We start from the raw sequence: 629 nt of genomic DNA on the forward strand, positions 1-629 counted from the left end.
TCTCTTCTTTCCATGTTTTCATTTGTCACATCTTCATCCCATCAAGTACTACTTCACATCTTCATCCCATCAAGTACTACTTCACATCTTCATCCCATCAAGTACTAATTGTCATACATCATGTCTTAGATTAATATTAATTAATAATATTTAGTTATTAATAATTTATATTTCAGTCCTTTACATTTCAGTCTTTATATTTCAGTCTTTTACATTTCAGTCTTTATATTTCAGTCNAGTCTTTATATTTCAGTCTTTTACATTTCAGTCTTTATATTTCAGTCATTTACATTTCAGTCTTTATATTTCAGTCCTTTACATTTCAGTCTTTACTTTACYGCAATTTACATTTCTGTCATTTAATTTCCAGCAATTTACTTTCAGTCATTTACATTTCTATCATTTAATTTCCAGCAATTTACTTTTAGTCATTTATATTTCTGTCATTTAATTTCCAGTACTTTAAATTCTAGTATTTCCATTTCTTGTAATTTACTTTCTGCAATTTACTTTCTGCAATTTACTTTTCCGTATCAGTTATTTATTTTTCAGTACTCACATCCTTCGAGAGAAAAACCGAGCGATGATGGGCTAACGCCTTAGCTTGGGGTGTAACGGGAAATTAAGAC

This window comes from Cynara cardunculus (genome assembly GCF_001531365.2).
Source record: "Cynara cardunculus var. scolymus isolate 2C chromosome LG 13, CcrdV1, whole genome shotgun sequence".
Lineage (NCBI taxonomy): Eukaryota > Viridiplantae > Streptophyta > Magnoliopsida > Asterales > Asteraceae > Cynara > Cynara cardunculus.